This window comes from Corvus brachyrhynchos, unplaced genomic scaffold, assembly GCF_000691975.1.
Source record: "Corvus brachyrhynchos isolate BGI_N302 unplaced genomic scaffold, ASM69197v1 scaffold80, whole genome shotgun sequence".
Lineage (NCBI taxonomy): Eukaryota > Metazoa > Chordata > Aves > Passeriformes > Corvidae > Corvus > Corvus brachyrhynchos.
The window spans coordinates 728,572-753,035 of record NW_008236769.1 but is presented as its reverse complement, the minus strand read 5'-3'; positions in this window follow the sequence as shown (position 1 = coordinate 753,035).

Here is a 24,464-nt window from a genome sequence, read left to right as displayed (position 1 = left end):
CTAAGCACTGAAAGAAAAAATTAAAGGAACATATCTGGGGGAGACATGATCCTTCCCATTTTTTTCTGTAAAGTATGGTAAGCATAGACTACTCCCCTCTAGACAATGTTTTTTTATTGTGCACTTGCAGTAACTGTGCCTTTCTTCCCACCTCAAGTTTGTTAATATGTTTCATCTAAGGAAAATATCTTACCAATAACAATTATTTTGATGTAAATGAAACCTGGAGTTCTGGCCTTTTTTTTTGGCAGAGGTTGAGCAAAAGCCTGAGGAAAGAATTCTTGCACTGAGCTGATAAAAGTGCTATTGAAGCCAGCAGTATCTTCTTATGAAGACCTTAAAATCTGTGACAACTTAAAGGAATGTTGCAATATGCTTCATATGGTAGTAAATTATATCTTGCTTGTCTTTTTAGTACCAAATTTCATGATGCATATTCTGGTTCTAGCACAATCTCTCTCCACATCTGCTTATCTGTCTGTCTCAAAATAAGATGTGCTCTGCATCTTGGACAGAATGTACTATATCACCACGGTTATTTCAATTATTTCTGTAAAGTCAAAAACATGACCTCGGGTATCTCTTCAACATGGTGTGTAAAAGTGGGTCTATCCGTAAAAAAATGAAACCTTCTTGAATCATAAAGTAAATATAGACATTATAGTTAGGTATTCCAGTTTTCCTTAATGAATTAGAATTTATGAGAGAAATGGAACCGATTCTTTAATTAAAAAATAAAGGTATTTTTATTTCCACCAGCTCTTGTGTCTTCAGAAATGGTAAAAACCTAGCCAAATTAGGGTACTTTTCTTTTTTTCTGCATGTACTCTTCATTTATGTCATTCCTACTTCAGTATTTATGAAATTTCATTCCAAGTTGGTAAGAAAAGGAAAGGTCTACATGAAGGAATTTGCTTGGCCGCAGAAAAATATGGCTTAGAATCAAACCACCTGCAGAAACAGCTGGTTACACAGACATAAATTTTGTTCATGAAATTTTGGTCCCCCTTACCTGGGGAGATATATTGTAGTGAAAGTAGAAGATATTTAACTATTTACCAGATACTTCTCAGTCCATAAAAGGAAAAAAATTCTTTTCTTCCCCTGAGAGAAAAATTCTTAGAAATACACGGAGTGACATAAATGTGTGCAGTGACATTTTTAAAATATATAGCTGGTTGTGAAGGATACAGGTGCTGGATAAAGCAAAACCATATGCTAATAGTTCTCTTTCACAATTAGTATTCGTTTTGCAGTTTTGTCACCTAGAGGGTTAATATTGGATTTGAAGAAAGGGTTGGTATATATTTTTTTTCTCAGTTATTTTATCAAGTGTCTCTGAGATATAAAAGCTTAAGTCATATTATAAAAATGTGCTGATGGGATACAGAATTTAGGCACCTCCATGTGGGAATTAAATACCAGGTCCTCAAGATGCTTGTGAAACCCCACTAAGTTACTGTCTATAACCTTAGATGCTTAAGTTCTTCTTTTTACTTCTGGTTCTATAAACTTCTCCACTTAAAATCACAGTCATAGTTTCAGATCACATAGGTATCAATATTTTGCCCTAAATCTCAAGAACTAGAACTGAGTCTCATCTAATATTTTTTAAGAGTTTGGAACTTCCTTTCAAAATAGAGACTCAGAAGATTTCAGTTTTTCCTCAGTGGCCCATAATCCGAATTTGACCTGAGCATGGAAGATAAAATCACTATTAAGTGTCTAAAATGTCATTCACCTTGTTACTTTTTTAGTATAGCATATGAGAAATTTCTCTGCTTGTTGGAAGCCTCATCTGAGCCATCCTAAGGCTCAGGCACATTGGATTTTCCTACGTGTTTCTTTGTCAAATTCTTATGCTATGCCTCTGAACTTGTGTATTACTTTTGACCCTGATGTATTATTATATAATACTTTAGCCAACAAGCTTTATTCCACCAAAGAGGAAACCAGCATTAAATTGTTTTGAGCATGGATGTCACTTCACCAGCCAGTCATGCAAATGAGATATTTTTAAAACAAAAATAATTTTTTGAAATAGAAAGTCTTCTGAAAGGTCACTGATATTTAAGTGCAAACTCAGAGCAATATTAAAGTGTTTGGAGTTCTCAGAATTCTTTGAATGGTTTTACTGTTCCTGCAGTGCATGACAAAAATGCTGACAGGGAAGCCTCAGGCTACCTGCTAGGCATAGCAGCATTCACTACTGCTATGTGCCATACTAAAGGCTGAATGGCAAGGTTGACACTGAGTTGCTCAAAAAAATAGATCTTTCACATACTGCAAGAAATGAAACCCTAGTGTTTCAGGACAAGCATCTATAACCACCCAAGAGAGCACTGCAATATTCATATTTTTTAAATGGAATTTCAGTCTTCTATCTCCTTCAGGCCTCAGCTGGGACTAAGAAGAATAAGAACTGAGGAGTGAAATCCAAGAATTCAAGCAGCATTGAGATATTTGGGATTTTACTCCACATTTATAGTTGTGCTACATACTGTAGATACGACATTTTGATGTTATCTAAACTCTGCATTTGAATGAAGCACCAGATGCTTGTAGGATTACAAGATTTCTATTATGAAGAGCTGTTATTTCACTGCAGAAAAATATCTTCAAATACACTTTTATTTTATTTTAAATTATATAAAAACAATGAAACTCACAAGACCAATGCTGTACTTTGATCTCTCAGCCTGACCTCCAGGTCATTATTCTTTGTTGTTGCAAAAAGAGCTGCTTTCATGAAGCCTGAAAACTGCTTTAAGAGCTGACCTCCCTATTGAAGTTATTAGTGAGTAACTAAGAATCTATCCAGAATTTCAGTAAGTCATATTTGTAGATCCATGAAGTAATGCTGATGTAATCACTGATGCAATGTCAGACACTGAATGAAATTATTAATATTTCCTTTGAAAACGATGACTATTACTACTACTTCGAAGCCATCTGAACAAAAAGGAAATTGTACATAAGAAACAGCTGCTTATTAACCTTATTACATGTGGAAGATCATACAGCAATGATGTGATTCTAGGGGAGGAAGCCAGTTGCAGGAAAGAAACTGAATCTTTAAATCTTCTTTTTCCAGGGGAAGTTTTAAACTAAATACTAACTGATTTCTTCTGTCACCATACAATTTAACAGATTGTCAGAAAAGTATGGACCATTTTGCTATTTTATTTCTTCGTTTTCTATTTAACCCAATCTATTTCTGGTGTGTCTGCACATTAAATCTGAAATAAAATTTGTAGCTGGGAAAGTACATGATACTTCACATGGTGGTGTCTGACAGACAAAAAGCAAAACTGTCATGAGGGATAGACAACATTTATACATACAGGGTCCATCTTTGTTGAAATATGAATTTTTAGCATTCCTTGTCAACAGCATACTTACCTTCAGGAGATAGCCTGAAGATCAAGCATGTAGATTCTTATGAGAGCAAAAAATTTTCAGTAGATAAAAGACATAAAATTATGAAAAATGTTCTGTTTCCTTTAATGTATTCTAAATCAAACGGTCTATAGTATGATATGTTTTAGGTTAATTAGTTTAATCCATATTTAATTCAGCTGATGTTTCCATGCCAACAAATGGTTTTTAAATTGTGGAAATCTTGGTGATGTAGGATGAGAGTAAAAAATTAATTGCCTAAAACATTTTGTTGTAATTCTTTTAACTAAAATGTGAAGTGCTTCCACATTTGTAGCTCAAGTTCAGCTAATGGCCACAGTTCCAGTTCTGTGAGGGAATCATTAGTTCAGCTGTGCTCATACATCAAGGTTCATTGTACCACAGTAACAACTTTTCTATAATTCCATCTTTAAATAAGCAAATGATGGAAATGCGATATTCACTAACAACAGGTGTTGCATATAGGTCTATAACACCTCAGACCAGTTTTTCCTACTCAGGTATATTACCCTGAGATTAGTCTTGAATATTGCATCAACAGCATTTGCAACAGACTATCACAAGTGCAGCATAACTGTAGTGAGATAGAGAAGGTGATCTTGGTGGAAAACAAAGGAATCCTAATTAGATTATAGGGGGTTTCTTACATTCAGACGAATTGAGTTGTAAAACATGGTATGTGAACAGTACAAACACTATATAACTAACATGGTCAATATGGATTAGACTTAGGAGTCTAAAAGTAGCTTGTCAGTTCAAATAGAGGATCCCTATGAATGGGGAAAAACACTTCCAAGCAAGTAGAGACTGCAGTACTGCTTGCTGACAAAGCAACTCTCCATCCTGATGAAAAGCAAGATGTGTCCCTTCCCTTCCCTTCCCTTCCCTTCCCTTCCCTTCCCTTCCCTTCTCTTTTTTTCTTTTTCTTTTTATAGTATTTGTATTCTTTATATATATTTATTATGGTTCCTGCTAAAACTTAATTCTGGTATTTTTTATCTGGCCCCTAAGCACAGTTAAAACCCTGTTATGAAAGTTTCTTATGAAAACTATCCATGAGAACAGAAGCTTCAGGTAATACCATTGACATTAAGCAGTTATTAAAGGAAATACATGAAATCATAGAATCATGGAATGGTTTGAGCTGGAAGGGACCTTAAGGATCACCTAGTTCTAACCTCCATGCCATAGGCAGGAACACCGTCCACTAGAGCAAGTTGCTCGAAATACCATCCAGTCTGACCTTGAATACTTCTAGGGATGGGGCATCCTAAGCTTTTCTGAGCAATATGCTTCAGTGTCTCACTCTCAGACAAGAATTTCATCCTAATGTCTCATCTAAATCTACCCTCTTTCAGTTTAAAGCCATTACCCCTTGTGCTATCACTAAATGCCCTTGTAAGAAGTCCCTCTGCACCTTTCTTGTAGTACTCCTTGACAGAGCTGGAGCCAGAGAATCCATTCTGCCAAGCCTGTGTCTCAGATCTCTAGACTCTTTCATCCCCACACTTTCTCTCTGATCCCTTAAGTCTTGAAGTGCATCCCAGGATGGCAGAGTTCAGCAGCATGGGGAAGATACTATGAGTAGGCCAAAATCCTCTTCAAGGATTTGAGAACAATGGGTAAAAATTCTCTAAAGCTGATGATTGTACAGAAGGCAGACTTTTTCCTTCTTGGATCACTGGTCTAATCTCTGAGATGATATTCTTCTCATTTTAAAAGAAGAAAAGGTTGCCCATCTAATCTGAGAAGAGGATCTCAGGATGCAATAGAAATCTGAAAATAAATTCTTCTTACAGCTCAGAATTAAATTTATAGACCCTGAACTGTATAGGGTTTCAGGTCCATTCTGATTTCTCATTTTCTATCGATCAGTTCAAGATGGAATCTGTTGTAAATCCCTAATGTGCTGCTTAAATCTTGCATGTAATATATTTAATATTTACCCTTCAGCATGCACCATATTCTGAAAAATATCTAACACCACCATGTCAAAACTTTTGTGAATCTACTTCTTGAATCTAAAATTTCTTAATAGCAGTACAGTCAATACATCTACATCTGGCCTTCTGAGTACAGAATAAGCACAACTGAAAGTAAAAAATTTTCTATTTTCTGAATTACTTTATTAATTCTTCTTAAATTATGTATCACATTAAATCTCTAAGTTAGAGAGACTCACAACAGTTTCGTCTTTCATTATATTTTCTTTTTTGGTCAAATTTTTATGAACACTTCTCTTGATGCCTATATAACGTTCTGTTGTGGTTGTTTCAATTAAGATCGTTACCATGTTTAAGGTCTAACTTCTCTAACAAATCTTATTAAAATGAATATGACAGCAAACTTGCCTCTTTTGCCACAATTTAAAGGATACAGCAATAATTATGCAAGGTTACTAGAACTCAATTGTTTAAGAACACAACATTTCTGTTTATGCTTTGCGTGTCATAATTTGTCTCCGTCTTTCACTAGGTTCTTCCTGTCAAACTACATTTTCCCAAGAGGGTATAAAAACAGGCTCTTCAAAACAAAGTTAAGGAAATAAAGAATTTAAAATACTGATCCTTTCTATCAAATAAACTTGAACTGCAAAATGATGAAAGGCTCCGAGAATGTTCTGGTGGAGGACAACTAATCCATATTGTTGTCATGGCAACCAGAATGAATGCAAACCCATTTTTATACTAGAATTGAAAACATTAGTGTCAGTTAATAAAACTAATTAGTTTTAATTAATAATATCATTGAAAAGTTTTACATTTCCAAGTGTAAGTACTAACTATTAGGTTTATACGAATTTAGAATCAGGAGAAATAATAAATGTTATTTATTTGTATTTATGAAAAGAATTGAACTTTTAAGCAACTAATTTTTCATTAGGAAAAAGAAAAACTTACTGTGCTACCACTATTGCTAGTTTAGAAAAAAATCACATTAAAAGCAGAAGTTCAGAACTTGAAGTAGTACTGTAGAAAGCTAATATTAAAATAATAAGTTTTGTGTTTTGTTGTGAGATATAGCAAAATTTATTAGAAGTAGTAGAAAAAACAGCTTGTTGAGCACATGAGATTAGGTGAAAAATCTGTAAAGATGACTAGCACATTAGGTGATTTCTAAAGTAATACATGCAGTTCTAAACAATAGCCATTTCCAGCTGAGCTATATATATAGTACTATATATAGATGCGCTTCTGTGGGAATTTTACAGGAAAACAATTTTTATAAGATTTTGTGAGAAGAAACTCAGAATATCTTTCTTGCAGGAAAAGTGATTTGCAGTCAGACATTTTTTTCCATTTACGTTATGAAAATTGATAATGGCAAAATTGGCTAGCCTGAGCTAAACAATTCTTAAACAATTTTTTGTTTGCTACTAAACAATGTACATGGCATCTTTCTACAGCTAATTCACAGACATAGCCTATGATAACCTAGTTCAAGGTGGGTACTGCAAAGCAGTCACACCTGAAGTCTTTCTGAGATACTGATGTTTGAGAAAATGATAATGTAAACTGCTGAAGTGGAGATTTTGCAGAGAATTGCAGCCCTGTAGGGATTAATTACTCAAAACAAAGGTCAACAATTCCCTTTTGATTATTTGGTGATATTAGTAAATCTTGTATTTGCAAGCTAGCAAACTCCATATTGCTAGTGCCTGCACTTTATAAGCACATGGGTACAAGAATATCTGTACATATAAATATGTTTGAACAAACCCATAAGTTTTTTGAGGGTGGAATAAAGTTTATCCTAAAGGCTCAGTGGTCCTAAGTCATATACTATCCTCTTTTGCCCTCTGTACAAAGAGACATGAAAAATCAAAATTTAAATTCCATTTTTGCTGCAGGAATGATGTTATGGGCTTAGAGCCTCTAGGGTTTTTTCTCCAAGAGATTTTCAGTTACTCAGAACACAAAAAGCAGTATATGCTCAATGCTCATCTCTTGAAATCTAGACAATAGTGCAACAGTCTGCCTTGACTCTTGGCCCATCTAAACCTGTCAGACATCTTTCTTTTAAGGGATAATGGATTTTCACTAATAATGAAGAAATTCAGACTATACTGACATAAAGTTAAGGGGATTTGGTTCGGTGTCTTCCAATCATGGCATCACTGACGCATGTAGAAACATCTCCCCTGTTTCCATGTAGGCACAGTTAAGGGACTGAGGTACCAGATGGAATAAGTTCCAATACTTGCTCTCAGCTGGTTTGGTGTTGTAATTGAGGCAATAAGCAATTAACTCTAATTGTTCTCATGAAGATAAGCAAGCATGACCTTGATATGATATGGCTAGGGAATTAGTGGGGTGTATCAGAATGTACAATCATTGAGAAGTGGCTCTTCATAGTAAATCTACTCTTTAACATGGGAATTTTATTAGAAGTGTATGTTGGTTGGTAATGAGACCCATGAGCTTGTGAGAAATAACAGGTGTCTTCTGAGTGCACTGAATGATCAACTAGGGTTTTAACCAGACTTAGATTTGCAAAAGTTATTTCTGTGTAGATGTTAGCTTTAGGTGTTTTGAAAATGGAATTGGAAGATTAATGTAAGGACTTCATTAAGTGGCACTCAGATTGCTAATTCAACCTGTTATTTCTGCTTAGGAATGTAAGCTTAGGATTTATTTCTCTCTGAAAGAAGTAGAATTTACAAAATAGCATAAAATCCATTACAATGATGAAGAAAAATTATAATAGTCTAGAACAATGTTTTAATTAATACTGGGCTAACCCTGGGTGACTGGAAATGTCAGCTGCAATTGGCCATGTCAAGGCACAGTGTGTGCAGTCTAGTGACCAAAAAGATGATGATTTGAGGAAAGCAGAAAAAAGGAACGGTAAAGCACCTAATAGTAATGCACATGAAACTTAAAAGGAATGGAAGCAGCAGTTATGCTGGACTGACACAGCCACAGATGCTGGCACTAAGCACTAGCTTCTGCCAGTGCTGGACTAGTTTAATCCAGGGTTCACTGGAAAATATGATTGTGAAAGTAATGCATATTTTTCAATGTGTAATTTTAACTGCCTCGTCTTGGCTCCTCTTTGTCTGTATTTCTGTGCATACCATGAAAATACATATTAAATTTTTTCCCTTCTCTCCCTTTTGTGGAGAAGATTGGTGTCTGAAATTCAACTGCAGCAAGTTCATTTTCTGCAAATAATATTATCACGTGTCCCATTGTTTAGCAGAAAAAATACTATTTCAAGTTCTCTGCAGGTTTAAGAGACATTTTATTTATGCTGTAATCTTACTGTTTTCACCAACTTCAGAGGACAATATAAGGAAAGCAGCTGCTGAAAGCCAAAATGTTATTTTATAAATAAAGCATTTATCTACTTCATCTTTTGAATACTATTTATTTTCTGAAAATGGAATGTGCACCTAATAAATAATATTTCATAGGACTGATAGTTGATAGACTGTTTTCCTTAAATTTTAATTTCTTCTCAAATACAAGGTTCTATTGTGCCTCTCTAGGATTGAAAAAGTTCTCTCATATATTAAACAGCTTTGAAGATATTTTTGTTTTGGTCAGGAATGTTATTCTGACTTCAAGAGCGCATCAGCGGCTAAGTAAGAATTAACTAAAACCAAAATCCAAAGCCAGTGACAAGAAAATGTAAATTACTGTTTTCAGGCACTGCTTGGAGCATTGACTGAAATGTAATTTTAAATGTCCTGGAATAATATTGGGCAGACTACTAAGTAAAAGTTTTGTAGGTGGGTGAGGAAAAGCAATATAGTCTTGTGCAATTTGCTATGAACATTTTCTTTTTTATTCTGCTGTGGACTACTTCTGTGTAGCCCTTCAATTGGTGTGACAACAAATAGTCAGAATGTCTCAGCCCAAATTAAGAGGGAGATGAAAGCTTTCCACTAAAATAGAGAGGCAGATAGACAGACATGTCAAATCTCTTAGATTTAGTGAGTCACCCAAAGAATTATCTTCAGATTGAAAATTGTGTTTAGGTGTTTTGTTATCTATGTAGTGTATTGTACATTATGGCAGGATCTGAAAATCTTCCTGTGAAATATTGAGCCAGATGACTAACATCAGCCACCTCTCGTTTTTCATCTTAGCTTCCAAAGCGCTATACATAGTAGGTTAATTAATTCTTTAGAGTGCTTTCATTACTACTAGTAGTCTAATAAGTATGCTAGAGGAGAGGCAGATCAGAGGCGAGCTCCTTGCCCTTGGAATAAAAATTAGTAATATCGGTACTGATGTTTAATTTCCAGTCTTTCTTTTACCCTGTTTTCCAGAGTTTTGTCACAGGAGAGTTTAGTAAATTTTGATATGTGAATTAGACATTTTACTGCACCTAAATATTTTTGTCCTGAGCTCATCTATAGTGTTCAGTCATGTGAAGAAAAAGCCTTTTGCATTCCTTTTGCATTTGTGTTTAGTAAATATTTTGCGCACATATTTAATTTACTGGAGTTGGTCACAATGGTTTTTCCCAACTTTAGTTGCTGTTACGTTGAATACAGTTAGTGGTTAACTAAGTAGCTTTTTAGTATTAAATGGAAATTTACTATACTGAATGTTGTTTTCAAAACTTGAAATTATTCATTCAATTGGAACAAGAGTGAAAGTAGGGCAAAATAATGACTAGTTTTCTGCCCCATGTCAGTCTTGTCCTACAGAGGTCAGATATGCATCCCTTGTCTCTCTCATATGGACATTGACAAGCATGCATTGCTAGTGCACTTCATGGGCACTGCTGCAGTGTAAATACACTTTTCCACTCCACAGCCTAGAGATATGGACATGTACTTTCACTCCTAAAAGTCAGCTTTGGACAAACACATAGTGATACTTGCTGGATCACAAAATGTGTGTGTAGAAGCAAGTAGGAGGATATGGGTGGAGCTGGGCCCATCTGATGTGAAAACCAAGAAATTATGTGACCAGAACCAGGCACTTTGTACTCTAGTAAGAGTCCTTATTTTTCTCTACCACATGGCAAGAAAAATTAAAAAATAATCTTGGCTTTTCAAACTGGCCTCTGGAATGAACTGAGTCCAATGACTGAATAAATTCAACTCTCATATAATTGCCAGGTAGGTGACTGAAATTACAATTATCTTGGGCAGTTTCTGAGAATGTAGACTTCTAAATATTGTAGGCTTCAAGCTCCAATCTAATTGCCTATTTTTCCTATAAGATTTTAATTGTGATTTTGTCTGTGCCTTAGGCTCACCACCCCTATATATGCACAATGTGGAACAACTTTTATACCAGTAGCAAGTATGTTCTCATTTGTTACTTACCCTCTGTACCTTCAAGTCAGTTTAAAATCAACATTTTAATTTTTTTCTCATTTTAGTTCAAATTGCTTCTCCACGCTGCATTAAGTGACCAGTTTTTATATCACAAAACATTTGAGTTTGAATTGTAGATATTGTATGAACATATTTAAATGACAGCTTCTTAATGTTATGGTGATATTTTACACCACATAGAGTGTGTTTAAATTCATTAGATTTAGAGGAAGTGCAAATCAGGTAACAATAGATAATCACTTTATTCCTGTAGTAGTTATTGCTTCAGACAGATGGGATTATTTAATAAGTCTCTGATGAAATGCAGTGACAGAGGATCTTAAATGTGTACGTGCCAGAATGTCTAAGAAAACTGGTGTAAGTGAAGAAACTTGAAAGAAATACTGCTCCAGCATAGTCATAACAAAGGTACGTTTTCTGTGATTTTTATACTTTGTATTATTACCTTAATTAAAGAAAAATAAAAATAAAAGCTCTGGTCTGAAGACTAAGAAGTTATTATTCATGATTATTTACAACTCATTTTGACTCAGCTCAGGACAGTTGTCAAGCACTGGCTTTTCAAATCAGCTGAGTGTGGGAGTCAGCTGCCTAAACACAGGTAACCATTGCAGCTTCAGAGGTTTTCAGATCCATTAGTCCTTCACCTGTTACCTTATTAAAGTATGGTTATCCTGTAGGTCTTGTGTCATACCTACTGACCTCATTTCAGACACTGTAGAGCACCTCATGTAGTCTACATTTACACAATTAAATTTTATACTCAGTGTCCCCTAGCTGAAAGCTACATTCTTGCTGAAAACAGGCCACAGCATAACAGTATTAGTCCTTCCAAAATGATGTTTATTTTTTTCTCTGTTTTGCATTGAGGAACAAAGATTTATGGTCAAGGCACACCCAGAGACAATGAGTCATTTGAAATCAGAAGGAAAAATAGAACTTATTTGCCTCCTAGAGAAACAGTGGGAACTGGACAAGTTCTAACATCATGTAAAGCCTTTGTATTCCATAGAAGTATCACTAAAAAGCTATCACATGGGCGGTGGAACACAGTATCCTCAGGAAAAATTCATAAGGATAACAATCCATGCCCTGATGAAACTTGCAGAAAATAAAAGAAGGAATACTTGGTGTAAAGAGAAAGACAACGAAATGTGTGAGAAAACTGAGATATGCCTAATTTTGTACTGCTGTTGTAGATATTATACTACTTTCTTGAATAGGCTGAATGTATTTCTAGAGTGTACTAAGATCAGAACCAAGGAAGATATGGTAACTGACTTCCCACTAACTGTGTACTCCTCAGAAAAAACAGAACTTGGATATTTAATACCTTTAGAATGCCATTAGTCAGATTTATATAATATTTCCATAGAATTTAATTGATAAGGTATTATCTGCAGCTGGGAAAGCAGTGTGGGTTTTGAGGTTTTTTGAATAGTTTCTGACTGAAAAAAATAGGAAAGATGGTTTGATCGAAATAACGTGGAAACAATGATACTTTTAATTGAATATAAATGAAAAACAGCCAACAGGAGTACAACTCTAGCCTGGGCAAATCCAAATATTTTGTCAGACCTTAGTTAAAATTTTTTGTCTTACTCTCAGTTGTGGTGGTATGATGATGTGGCCCTGAGCCTGCATGCCTTAGAAAGCCTTAGAAATTCTCCTAGAAAGTGAAAGAAACTCGAAGCTGTGTTAAATTTAAAAATTCCTCTATGTACATGCATGAAGCTATCTCTATTGCAGAAAATATATAGATCAGGTGTGGTATAAAGGTGGGTTTGGTTGTGTTCCACTTTTGATTATATCTTTGTTATGAACTAAAAACTTCCTGAACATTTAATGTAATGAAACGAGGCCAAGGTATCATCTGCTGATTTCTAACTCTAAAGTACTCTGGTATGAGCTAAGATAGCATTGAAGCAATGACTTAGCATCTTTTTAGCACATTTGGAATAGGAAACCAGCAGGTGATAATAACTGGAAACAAGCAGTAACTGGTTTTAAATATAGGGAAAGCCAAAGGAATTGGCCTTGAGTTATAAAACTAGCAAAATCATTGGTGACTTACTCTAACTATCTAATTTTAAAGAAATATACTGTTAAGATAATAGCCTTCGGGGGCAGGGGGAAAAGAGCTCTGGGTGTGGGCAACAGGTAGGGGCCAGAATATCATCCAGGACTCAAAATATTGTTCAGTAACTGCTGTTTACCTGGGCTATGCTGGCTATCTAAACAGGGCTGGGGAGACATGGCCCTTGTCATGTTGTGAGTGCCATAGAATAGAAATCTTATACTAGAGAATTTATAATGGACATTTCTATTCACCTGCTAAACCCATGCTCCTTAGTAAATAAATTTCAGGTTATGTCACTGAGTAATGCGGTTCTTTTTTTTCTGCAAACCCACTTTAAATCCCCCCTGTGTCATGTCTACACAGCTGTCACAGCTGTCTCATCTTCATGCTTGTCTAATTTACATGTCACAGTACCTGAACTAACTCAGCTGTGTCTATATTAGGACTTTACAAGTATATCACATTAGTCACAAACCCAAAATACTTACAAATAACTATAATCTTGACTGCAACTCAGAGTTTATTAGTGACAGATTTCAGTGCAGTACTTTGCAGAATAGTGGCTATTGTACCACTGTGAGCGGGTGAATGAAAGTAGTATGAACCATTTCATTACTTCATCAGCAGCAGAGGATGAAAATAATCTTTTAGAAGGCATTGAAAAAATCCCTGTAAATTCTAGAAACAGATTAATAGATATAAATTAATAGCTAAAATATACTTACATATATACACATACATAGCTTATTAAAAAAACGCAAAAGACAGCATGTGGAAAATTTATATTGTTTATATAAACCAAAGTTTGAGGATTTATTGACTGAAAAATCATTTTTGAGATCACAGTAGGTTTTTTCAGGCCTGAGCAAAATTGCCAGAAGAGGTTTTAGGATAACTGTATAAGTTTTATTCAGAAATTCTTGATCCTGGAGCTCCGCTGTTTTCCCACCGAATGCCTTCTGAATTTGGACAACCTAGCCTAATCTGTTCTTTCAGTTTTGTCACTGTCTTCTACCACAGTTGGTTATTTGGGATTTCAATGAAGAAAACAGTTATTGGCTTGATTTTACACATATGCTTTTACACACTAAGTATACACTTCTGTTTTTGCTAAAGTTTTTCTGCTCCAAAATAAACTAAGTAAATATGCAAAGCTGAATGCTTTTGGGTTTTGTTTGCATTTTTTGTCTCATTCTATCCAAGGATGCAGCAAGTTTTCCTGTAATGTAGTGTTGCCAGCAAGATTTATAATATGGAATTAAAAAAATTTGGCCCTATATAGATAAAGATGTTCATGTTTTTAGAAGCTGGCTTAAGATATTAAAATATAAAGTCTATTCATTTAACTCTCATAACCATTAGTAAAGACCAAATTATTTGCCTATTGAATTAGTATGATAACAATAGTCATGCAAGCAGTGTCTGATGTATTCAGATTGAGCTTGCATTTTTTCTAGTGGCAATGTTTAGATTGCTGAACAATGCAAATGAATCATTCTTGGTCCTTGGCACTGGAATATAATTGTAGTGTAATGAGATAATGAAGAGACTCTGACTTTAAATTAAAAAAAATAAAAGGGAGAGGCTTGGGGATATGAACAGTTGAAAACAGAGAATACCAATTAGCTTTTCCATTTCCCTCTGTTCTTTTGCCCTCTCTTCCTCAATCCCTTTCCATTATGGCCTATTTAAGAATTACAGTGCATGTATTTTTGCAATAATAGGAGTATTTGAATCAGAAACAAAATGTATTACATGTAGGACATTTGTTTTGGGCATGCTATATACAAAGGTGGAATTGAAGAGACATTCATTTCAGATTTCACTGTTTTGAAACTTTTCATTTTAGATTTCAAAAGGTGCAATTACATGATGATATTTGATGTATTCCAAAAGTGGTATTTCATATATAGCACATCTGATATTTATTGAAAATGCTAGAAAAAAACCCCATTTTAACCATCATAATTTAAATATCATCTTATTCATACTCTCTTCAGGATACTTTAAAACAGGCCTAGAAGGGTGTATTAAATTGCTTTTAAGCCCAGTACACTTTGCAGGTGTCCAGTATAATGAATACTTTAAATGGCTATGCTCTAAGGTTAATTTGTTCTGTAAAATTGCCCAGACCCCTCTAGAGTATTCATTAGTAGAATAAAACAGAGACCTAATCCAGATAGATGCTAAAGGATTATCATTATAGCTTTAAGGACGACTTTGATAAAATTCTAATTGGAATTGCCGCATGGGGACTGAACAAACGAAGCAGATTATGATAAATACAGGGTTTCAGACCTCTCTAACTAAATTCTGAGACTGGGGTAAAATAAAGTGATCAAACTCATCTGAAAACAGATAGCTACCACAATTTACTTCAGAATTTCTTAGAGTGGCATGAAAGATAAAATTATACTCAACTGCATATAATTACACCAAATGTCAGTACAATACAATTAGAGCTAAAAGACCATTGCAGCACTCATTTTGCTTTTAACAGCATCTTCATTGAAAACAGTCTTTTGTCTCATTAGTGCAGGACTGACAGATTTAAACCTGTAGTTATACGGATTCATCCATAATAATATCAAACAAGATATTTTCTTTTCTCTCTGCATTATATAAAAAGGAGAAATTTTCTGCTGGGCCTCTTAAACACAAAAGAGAATTAACACTATCTAAATAAAATAAAAATAAACCATCTTATTTTGAATTCAGATCTGTAACTGGTAAAATTCCTGTGTCATGAATCCACAGTTTATATGCCATTAAAACAGATTGTGAGTTAAATAGTCATTGTACAGGTCCATCAAATACAAATTTTCATTTCTTGGCTGTTATAGGTTTTATTGTTAGCAAAACAAAACAAAAAAAATTTCCACTCAACAGTGAAGTTCAGTGGCAGAACACAGCCTTCAGGGATAGGGAATCCACAACTTCCCTTGGCAACTGGTTCCAGTGCCTCACCACCCTCACAGAAAACATCTAAATCTAAGCTTACTCTGTTTCAGTTTAAAGCCTTTATTCCATGTCCTAGTACTACTTGCCTTAGGCAAAAACCTTCCCCAGCTTTCTCGTAGGCCTCTTTTAGGTGCTGAAAGGCTGCTATAAGGTCTCACCAGAGCCTTCTTCAGGCTGAACAACCCCAACTTTCTCAGCCTGTCTTCATAGGAGAGGTGCTCTATCCCTCTGATCAACTTTGCTGCACTCCTCTGGACTTCAGTATGTCCATCTCCTTCCTGTGCTGTGGACCACAGAACTGGATGCAGTTACATTAGTGAGGTCTCGGGAGAGCAGAGCAGAGGGGCAGAATGCCCTCCCTTGCCCTGTTGCCCATGCTGCTTCTGATGCAGCCCAGGATGTGTTTGGCTTTCTGGGCTGTGAGTGCACATGGCAAGGTCATGTCCAGCCTCTCACCCACCAATGACCCCAGGTCGTTCTCAACAGGGCTCCTCTCTATCTGTTCATCCCCCAGCCTGCGTTGATACAGAGGTTGTCCTGACTCAGGTGCAGTACCTTATACTTGGTCATGTTAAACCTCATGAGATTTGCATGGACCCTATTCTTCAGCTTGTCCAGATTCCTCTGGATGGCATCCCCTCCTTCAGGTGTGTCAACCGAACCCTCAGCTTGGAGTCATCTGAAAACTTGATGAGGGTGCACTCAATCCCTTTGTCTATTTTAAGTAACTTTGTTTATATCTGCAGCCACTTTTGCCAAATTTTCTGAGTAAATAGAGCTGAAATTTTAATTCACTTTTAGAGAAATTTAAGACAGCCCTGGTTAAGTATTTTTGAGGTTGTTAGGAGGGTTTTTTTATTGACAGAAGAAATATTTCCTACTGCTCTAGGGTTTTCCAGTCTAGGATTTAAATTTGAATCCATTTATACTGACAAATATTATCCAAAATATCAATGGAAGAATAATATCAGAAAGCGACCATAATAATTATATAGAATTTAAAGATAAATAAAGAGCCTAAAATTTGGGGACAACAAATAATAGAAGGTCAATTTTTAAATTATTTTTGCAAAACATATTGAGGCAGACTAGTGAAAATATATTTAAATATATATTTTCATCAGTCTTAAAGAAAATACCATATTTACATTCTTTCATTATACTGTTTACTTAGAATTGCTAAAGCTTATAACTGAGCAAAGCCTGAATTAAAAAATGCCATTACTCAGAAAGACCAAAATTATGTGATTTTGCTGATCTGATTTAATTCTATAAATAAGTCTTCAGATTCAATTATTTCAAAATATTCCTATGACTTATTCTGCTGCTGATAGTCACCTCTACCTTGACACTGTAGTGGAAAGATCATAAGAGATGATATGATCTATTCAAGAGTTACTCCTCATGGACATTTCCTAATGATGTCCTAAGGTTTTACTGCCCTTATTGCTGCAACAGACAGCACTGAGACCACAACCTCTTCTACCACAGGCTCCTCTAATGTATATTTATAAAAGACAGCCCTAGTAAACATTTTTAATCAAAGATGAACTATTTAGGACTCAGGTATATATTTCTTGCTCCTTCTTACTCTAATAAATTCTTAAATACAGAGCAATGCATCATTAGAAATGTTTTTGTTATAAGGTGTATTGATTAGGAGAGCTACTGTGATTCTAATTTATCCATGTGTGTCACAAGACTATTTCAAATGGCTCTATTATACCTGTGTGTACAAGTGTGCATAAAGAAAATGTTATGGTACATTACAAACAAGTTTGAGAAGTTCTGTATCATCTATTCTTATATCAAAACCAAGTGATGAACTAAACTTCCACATATCTGAGCAACTTGGTCTCGTGAAAAGTGTCAGGGAGGTTAGAACTATATGATCCTTAAGGTCCCTTCCAACCCAAGGCATTGTGTGATTCTATGATATTCTCTAAAAGAAAAGTTTTATGGAGAGTAGTTTTATTTTAATTTTATATAGCAGAAGTTTGTCCATTTTTTCCAACTATATCAATTGCTTAAATAAAGAAAAATTACTCCAGTTCATTCCTCTTCCCATTATCTCTTTAACTATTCATATACATCACTTATATACATCACTACCCCTGCTAATTTCTCTAAATCTCTTTTTGTAGTGTATGTAGTTACCCACAGATGAAGAATGTGGAGACCTCACAGACATCCTGTTTTCTGCTGTCAGTTCTGGAACAGATATATTTGATTTTCCTCTCCCTCACAATGCTGTTCCACTGTGGCTTCTCACACCTGATGGGTTTTCCATTTTCTTGGCAGTTGTTTTACCCAGAGAGAGATAAAACTGATAGTTTGTATCTCCAGCTGTATCTTCTACTCTCTTTGTAATTTTGTGTGATGCCGATACAGGTTTATGTGCATTCTGTTTGAGACTGGCCATCTCTATTCACACATTGCTGTGTATCTAATTCAAGAAATCTTAAGAATAGAAATGACCATACCCTTTCTTCAAAGGAAGGTCTATCACACTGCTGAATATCTCTGTCCCAAACCCAGTTCTATATTTTTGTTTAATGACAATAAAATATGTTCCTAAATTTTATACTTTATTTCAGAATGAATTACACATACTGTGTACTATGTATATCATCTTAGAATATGTGCAGTCAGCAGTGCTCATTCCTGAGAGTTTGGGATGTTACATCTTTTAGTGATATATATCTAGTTAATTAAAAAAAAAGTTAAATAAAATTAGATTTTAAAATACTTACAATCTATATATTTATAACATCACATACTGGTGGATTAAACAGAATATGTATCTGGCAAATCCCCATTAGGGAACAAAGGAAAAAGCACTTCAAAAATTCTTGATTAAACAGGAATTTGTTCAGCTTAGTTGGAAGCATTTCAAATTATTTTCGATGATATTTAACTGATTAATTGAAATGATCCTGAATGTACTAGCAAAAAATAGAAGCTGAACAACACAGTTACTGGAATACTGAAAAACAATATATAATTTGATTTCATCACTTGTTTAAATGAGTTCAGTTTGCTTGTGATACGGATTAATTCTTTATGAAGAGTCATGAAAATATTTCTGTTGTAAAAAGTTTCAAGTGAAAGAACAACATGACATAGTGAAACTAAGAACACTGAAATGGATTTCTCATGCTGGTACAAAGTGATGGACAGAGAAGGAGAGAAAAATGAAGGACTTCTGATTAAAACAAAAAGTAGACCTCTGCAATTTTGGGATTTGTTTTCTTTCCTGGAAAAACGTTCTTAAGGCCCTATGTATAACACCTTTTAATGCTCTCTTGTAGTGCTGTTACCCACCATGGAAGATCCATCTCAATTTGTCATTATAATGTCTCTAGCTTCTCTACTGTTAGGTGCTATTGAGGTCTCTTTTTATTTGCTTGCAATTTTATCCATGCTACATTCCTGCAGCAGAAACATTTACTGGAAAATTGCTAGCTCCTGTTTTATCACACAATCAGATTTGAACTAGTATCTACCCTTCTACTTCCTCTATTCATGAATCACCGTAGAAATACATAAAATACATCTTTTTAGTTCCTATTTGTCATGGTTTAACTCCAGCCAGCAGCCAAGCCCCACACCGCTGCTTGCTCACTCCCTCACCAGTGAGATTAGGGAGAAAATCAAAAGGGTAAAAGATAAAGAACTTGTGGGTTGAGATAAAGATAGTTTAATAGGGAAAGCAAAAGCCACACACACACAAGCAAAGCAAAACAAGGAATTAATTCACTGCTTCCCATGGGCAGTCTGGTTTTCAACCATCCCCAGAAGAGCAGGGGTCCATCACAGGTAACGGTGACTTGGGAAGACAAAGAACAGATGTCCCCCTCTTTCTCCTTCTTCCCCCCTTTATACACTGAGCATGATGTCACATGGTCTGGAATATCCCTTTGGTCAGTTTGGGTCACCTGTTCTGGCTGTGTCTCCTCCCAACCTCCCAGGCACCCCCAACTTCCTCGCCAGCACCGCAGCACAAAGAGCAGAATAGGCCTTGGGTCTGTGTATAACAATACAGCAATAACAAAAACATCTCTATGTTATCAACCCTGTGTTAAGCTCAAATCCAAAACACAGCCATATCCCAGCCACTGTGAAGAAAACGAACTCTATCCCAGCTGAAACCAGCACACCATATCTTTTAAAATCTTTTTTCTGTAACATCCATCAACAGTCACACTTCTTCTTGTCTTCTGTTGTCTCTTATACTCTGAGCTATAATGGAGTTAGATGCTTAAATCAATGTACTAAACAGTGTTTTTCTTAATTTGGGTTCAGCATGAAAGATATGATATGATATTTTATGTCTAAGTTGGTTTTTTTTTGAGCAACTGCTAAGAGTAACTAAAATTTTCTCCCAAGAGAGGCTTTAAAATTACCTCTTTTTTAAGTCCATATTTTAATTACTAGAATTTTAAATTTCATGGTCTTAAGCTGTTGTAAATATAGGAAAAAATATGCCTTAATAAATCATAATTTTGCCATTCTGCATCTTTATCACATATTTGACAGTTCAGTTCTGTACTTCTTACTGGTCATATGTGTCTATGAAGGACTGCTTTATACAAAAGACTTCCAATAGAGTTCGGAATGAGAGGATAGTATAATCAAAACATCTGAAGACACTAGTTATCTTCCTATTGCCTGACAGAAAATTTATAATTTTAGCTTTATTTATTTGCAGGGTAAATGGTTTTACTTATTGCCATTAAACCTAAAAATGTGCTGACAGATCAAGAAAACACTCTTACATATCCCTGTACAAATTCATTGTAGTGGAAAAGATCTCTAATAAACAGAACATTCTACATCCATTCTTCATAACAGTACTTCAATAAGACAGGTATTTTTTTTCTTTTCAGTTCTCTCTCTTTGATTGTGATACCGTACAACGAATTGTTGTATGCTAATGGCAGTGCCTAAGAGTATCATTGTATAAATTTTGGATAGAAAGCATATGTACACCAGGGCATCCATCAGGTAACTGCAATTATACTTGCTGCACAATCTGCTTTAAAAGTGGACTTTTTGCTTGGCACATTATTACATTACATTGTTACAAAACCATTTGCGCTAGCTATCTACTACAGAATGAAGTTCGAATAATTGGTTTTGACATAGACAGCACTAAGTGATCTGAATTTTGACTGAAACATTTTCCTTTCTACTACTATTTGCTCACAGTGGATATCAGTCATGGACTTCTTTCTATTTTGCTTGAAGATTTCTTTTCTGGGTTATTCTATGTACTCAGTCTGGGAGTTCTTTCAAGCAAACTGCCAATCCATGCAGTTTTAGTTGTTTAAAAGGGAAAAATTTTAAGATTAAAACATTTCTGGAAACACGTATGCTAAGAAAAATATCTTCAAGACCGAATGAAGCCCAAATGTGATTTAGAAGAGGGCAGTCTCTTCTCTGTACTGCATGGCAAAACCAGAACTGGGTGGACTGAAGGACAGCTGAAATAGAGAGGTGGCATGGCTGTTGAGTAGCAACAGACACATGCACTTCCATTCCTCAAAAAGTACAAACACAATAGTAAGGAAATGGGGGAGAGACTAAAGGTGAACCTAAAGACCTCCTAATTCACTTCTCCCATGAGTGCATCCAGATTACAATAATCTGTTAAATCTGCACATACAATATGAAACCTCTGAATTATCAGTCTTAATAAATGAATATTTATTCATAGATATTATGCATAAGAGGGAAATATACAATCACATATGCAATGTGGTGGACAGACAGATGAATAGGAGAAAAATACCTCATTGAATACCTATGAACAGATGTGTAAATTTTGGAATTTAGCATAAATTCTAATGAGGGTACTGCAAGCCACGTGATACATTTCAGAGCAGTTGGAAAGGAATGAATGAAGAGATGTGAAGAACAAAAATATATTAAACAGTACTTCAAGCTTTTCAAGATGCCAAGAAACTGAATTTTCTGGTGTATGGGTGGAAGCAGGAAAGTAAGTACCTTGACAAGAGAATTTTTCTCAGGGTGCTCTTACTGGGCAATTATTCTGTAGGGGTATGCTGAATTTTCCCAATTATTCCTGGTCATTCCTCAACTAATTTTTTTCTAATTTCTCTTCAGATGCCTAACATTTACTAAGTGTTTCCAAGGTTTAAGAAAAAAAAAGTATAATCATCTGACAGAACAGTGCCCATAGCACAAGGAACAATTTAAAATCAACCATAGGTCACTCAAGTCCTACCAAAGTACTATGGTGAGACATAAAATTAGTTAGCATTCAATATAGTACAAAATGTTTAATATGAAACCTAATTGCAAAATCCCTTGCTGTTTTCATTATATTTATTAATATGAGGATTATCAGCGCAACACAGGTATTCTTAAAACTGTTCACCAAAAAAAGGCTAATATGTTCAGATGTTGGTTACTCTGTTTCCACTGGAGATCAAACAAAAAGCCTCCAACCAAATCCCAGGCCACAGAAAATATTTGACTGGCAATCACTTTTTATAATTTGAAAGCTATTGCAGTAATATCCAACATGATTGGGAGGGTTTCTGAAAGGTTAAACCAAAACCTGCTCAATACCAAACTTAGGGCTAATTTTCAAAATGCGTAGTCAATAATTAATTCTGTTTTTTCCCACACCCTCTTTCTTACTCAATAGAAATTTTGTTTCAGATAAATATATTCAGCCAATTTTTAAACATTATTTTATAGGCTAAATGGGAAATCAGAGGTTGAGTTCTCACAGTTTATCTCTTTGTAATGACCTACATCTCAGTTTATTGTTCTCAATCTAAATCTCAGTTTAGTAACATTTGGTATGTGTTGCAAATACATAGTGCAATTTTCAGTCTGTTACACCATTGGGTAATTTGCCATAAAGAAACAAGAATGTACAATTAATGATTTAGAATGTATTTCAACATGAGAAAAAATGCAGGAAATATTCTCGACATTTCTCATTGAAATGGAAAGAAAATTTCTGTTCCCTGATTTTTCTTCAGTCTCTTGCTTTCTGCTGCATATGCTGTTAAGCATATGCAAAACAAAATTAAGGGAAAGGGAGAAAGTTTGAAGAGTTTTCCCAGCTTCCTCTGAAAGAAGAAAATTACCTGTTTGCGATAAGTTTGATGAGGACAACATAATCTGTAACTAGTGAAAATAATGTACTTAATGAAATCCAAAAGTTTACCCTCTCAGTCAAAGTTCTGATAAATATCAACACTTTTTCTCTGTAGTAAGGACTGATTTCCTCTTCCCTTTCAGACAGCATTTACAGTCATACTCTCACCAATGCCAGTGACACACTCAAGTCTCAGCTCACCAAGTTTAGGAAAAATTCTTCATTTTTGAAAGGAGGATAGAATTTTTTAGTTCTCATTTACAATACAATAAGAGGCACTTTCAAAACAATTATCTTAATGTCAATCTGATGTTTCTTTTGAAGTACCTATTTTTTTAAATGCTTCAGGTTTATTTACAAAGCAAGATAGTCTTATTTTATTGTAGCATGGCCTAAACAACATTCACAAACTTATGCCTTTTCTGCACCTCCTCCTTATGTCACTCTCTGAAACAATGTGTATTTTTCTTTAAAACAGTTGCTTTCCAAGAATCTAATTTTTCTCATGCAAGAAATACCAGAAGGAGATAAAGGTTAAGCAATTTGGGGAACATGGTTAGTTGAAGACAAAAGCAAGTAGAGGTTGTCTTTTTTTTTTGCAGTCCAAAAGTAAAATGTATTGAATGGGAAAGGGTGAGAAATCAGTTTCCTTTTCCTAATTGATAGGAAATATCAAAAGAAATGAGCAGACTGATTTGAGTATTTGGGTGCTTTAGAAAGTAGGTTCCTGTTGTGATTTAAGGTCAGCTGGCAACTTAGCAGCATGCATCTGCTTGCTCACTTACCTAGCATCCTGGTGGGTTTGTGAGGAGAATAAAAAGTGAAACTTGTGGATTGAGATAAGCAGAATGTAAGAATGGGAGCAAATGGAGGAGAAGGAGAAGGAGAAGGAGAAGGAGAAGGAGAAGGAGAAGGAGAAGGAGAAGGAGAAGGAGAAGGAGAAGGAGAAGGAGAAGGAGAAGGAGAAGGAGAAGGAGAAGGAGAAGGAGAAGGAGAAGGAGAAGGAGAAGGAGAAGGAGAAGGAGAAGGAGAAGGAGAAGGAGAAGGAGAAGGAGAAGGAGAAGGAGAAGGAGAAGGAGAAGGAGAAGGAGAAGGAGAAGGAGAAGGAGAAGGAGAAGGAGAAGGAGAAGGAGAAGGAGAAGGAGAAGGAGAAGGAGAAGGAGAAGGAGAAGGAGAAGGAGAAGGAGAAGGAGAAGAAGGAGAAGGAGAAGGAGAAGGAGAAGAAGGAGAAGGAGAAGGAGAAGGAGAAGAAGGAGAAGGAGAAGGAGAAGGAGAAGGAGAAGGAGAAGGAGAAGGAGAAGGAGAAGGAGAAGGAGAAGAAGGAGAAGGAGAAGGAGAAGGAAAAGGAAAAGGAGAAGGAGAAGGAGAAGGAGAAGAAGGAGAAGGAGAAGGAGAAGGAAAAGGAAAAGGAGAAGGAGAAAGAAGAAGAAGAAGGAGAAGAAGAAGGAGAAGAAGGAGAAGAAGGAGAGAGAGAAAGACGAAACCCAAAAAAACAAGTGAGGCACAATAGAGTTGCTCACCACTTGCTGACCAATGTCAAACCCATCCCCGAACCACAATTATCC